Source organism: Schistocerca serialis, unplaced genomic scaffold, assembly GCF_023864345.2.
Source record: "Schistocerca serialis cubense isolate TAMUIC-IGC-003099 unplaced genomic scaffold, iqSchSeri2.2 HiC_scaffold_111, whole genome shotgun sequence".
NCBI classification, from domain to species: Eukaryota; Metazoa; Arthropoda; class Insecta; order Orthoptera; family Acrididae; genus Schistocerca; species Schistocerca serialis.
The window spans coordinates 62,501-65,586 of NW_026047304.1; positions in this window are offsets into that span (position 1 = coordinate 62,501).

A 3,086-nucleotide genomic window follows, 5' to 3' on the forward strand; every position below is an offset into this window, starting at 1 on the left:
CATTGCTCAGCTAAGCCACGAACACCCACACATGTCCTACACAGGGGTGCACCCAACATCACAATACTGCCTCCTGTCACAGTACACAAACAATGGCAGGAATGAAAGACACAGATCTGCCACAACCTTGGAATCGGAGCGCCGCCTGTCATGAGCCACAAGTGCATCCTGACGTGACAAATCGGATGATCCCGCAGGCATGCACTTACGATAATCACTATCAACGAACCTGCCGCCCCCTCCCCCCCCAAAATACACCTTTCCCTACAACGTGTACCTTAACCTAAGCTATATTGTACCTTAACCTAAGCGATATTGTACCTTAACCTAAGGTATATCGTACCTTAACCTAACCTACATTGCGCCTTCACCTAACCTACGTTGTACCTTAACCTAACCTACGTTGTACCTTAACCTAACCTACGTTGTACCTTAACCTAACCTACGTTGTACCTTAACCTAACCTACGTTGTACCTTAACCTAACCTACGTTGTACCTTAACCTAACCTACGTTGTACCTTAACCTAACCTACGTTGTACCTTAACCTAACCTACGTTGTACCTTAACCTAACCTACGTTGTGCCTTAACCTAACCTACGTTGTGCCTTAACCTAACCTACGTTGTGCCTTAACCTAACCTACGTTGTGCCTTAACCTAACCTACGTTGTGCCTTAACCTAACCTACGTTGTGCCTTAACCTAACCTACGTTGTGCCTTAACCTAACCTACGTTGTGCCTTAACCTAACCTATGTTGTGCCTTAACCTAACCTATGTTGTGCCTTAACCTAACCTATGTTGTGCCTTAACCTAACCTATGTTGTGCCTTAACCTAACCTATGTTGTGCCTTAACCTAACCTATGTTGTGCCTTAACCTAACCTATGTTGTGCCTTAACCTAACCTATGTTGTGCCTTAACCTAACCTATGTTGTGCCTTAACCTAACCTATGTTGTGCCTTAACCTAACCTATGTTGTGCCTTAACCTAACCTATGTTGTGCCTTAACCTAACCTATGTTGTGCCTTAACCTAACCTACGTTGTGCCTTAACCTAACCTACGTTGTGCCTTAACCTAACCTACGTTGTGCCTTAACCTAACCTACGTTGTGCCTTAACCTAACCTACGTTGTGCCTTAACCTAACCTACGTTGTGCCTTAACCTAACCTACGTTGTGCCTTAACCTAACCTACGTTGTGCCTTAACCTAACCTACGTTGTGCCTTAACCTAACCTACGTTGTGCCTTAACCTAACCTACGTTGTGCCTTAACCTAACCTACGTTGTGCCTTAACCTAACCTACGTTGTGCCTTAACCTAACCTACGTTGTGCCTTAACCTAACCTACGTTGTGCCTTAACCTAACCTACGTTGTGCCTTAACCTAACCTACGTTGTGCCTTAACCTAACCTACGTTGTGCCTTAACCTAACCTACGTTGTGCCTTAACCTAACCTACGTTGTGCCTTAACCTAACCTATGTTGTGCCTTAACCTAACCTATGTTGTGCCTTAACCTAACCTATGTTGTGCCTTAACCTAACCTATGTTGTGCCTTAACCTAACCTATGTTGTGCCTTAACCTAACCTATGTTGTGCCTTAACCTAACCTATGTTGTGCCTTAACCTAACCTATGTTGTGCCTTAACCTAACCTATGTTGTGCCTTAACCTAACCTATGTTGTGCCTTAACCTAACCTATGTTGTGCCTTAACCTAACCTATGTTGTGCCTTAACCTAACCTATGTTGTGCCTTAACCTAACCTACGTTGTGCCTTAACCTAACCTACGTTGTGCCTTAACCTAACCCATATTGTACCTTAACCTAACCCATATTGTACCTTAACCTAACCCATATTGTACCTTAACCTAACCCATATTGTACCTTAACCTAACCCATATTGTACCTTAACGTAACCTATATTGTGCCTTAACGTAACCTAATTTGTGCCTTAACGTAACCTAATTTGTGCCTTAACGTAACCTAATTTGTGCCTTAACGTAACCTAATTTGTGCCTTAACGTAACCTAATTTGTGCCTTAACGTAACCTAATTTGTGCCTTAACGTAACCTAATTTGTGCCTTAACGTAACCTAATTTGTGCCTTAACGTAACCTAATTTGTGCCTTAACGTAACCTAATTTGTGCCTTAACGTAACCTAATTTGTGCCTTAACGTAACCTAATTTGTGCCTTAACGTAACCTAATTTGTGCCTTAACGTAACCTAATTTGTGCCTTAACGTAACCTAATTTGTGCCTTAACGTAACCTAATTTGTGCCTTAACGTAACCTAATTTGTGCCTTAACGTAACCCATGTTGTGCCTTAACGTAACCCATGTTGTGCCTTAACGTAACCCAATTTGTGCCTTAACGTAACCCATGTTGTGCCTTAACCTAACCTATATTGTGCCTCAACCTAACCTATATTGCGCCTTAACCTGACGCACGTTGTCGCTGAACCTGCTCTGTAATTGTTATGCAACTCGTTAAATTAGTGTAGTGTTGCCTAACCGCAACCCTCGCAATATAGTTCGCTATTCGCACTGCCCGGTCCCCTGTGTATCGCGTCATGTTAAACACCTTGCAGGTGTTGCTGACTTTCCACATGCTCCTGCTATACACTGTAATGTGGATAGCAGCAGGACGTACATGCCCCCCCCCCTTCCCCCCCTGCCTTCGCAAGCTGGTCGTTGAGAAGTTTGCATGTTCAATGCCCTTCGCATGCCGACGTACTCAGCCTACGTTGTGGTACGGCCTGTCACCTGTCCGCCGATGTACGCAAAACCCACAAACTGTACTGCACATTGGTCCGTATGTACTGAATGATACATCGTGGCACATGTGTGACCGTACGACGACTGCGCCTAGCAACGGCAGACCATACAGTCCAAATATTGTGCACGCAGCTACGTGTCGTCTCCCTATAAGAGCTGGATTGCAGTGTGGTACGCCATTCAGACGTGTGGGAGGAACGGACGCCCTGGATGGCGATCAGCATGAGCAGTCTGTTGATGTAGTGGAGCGTGTATTCGGACGTAGTCGTCTCTTCTCACACACCGTGATAGCATGTTGCACCGCGTTCCAC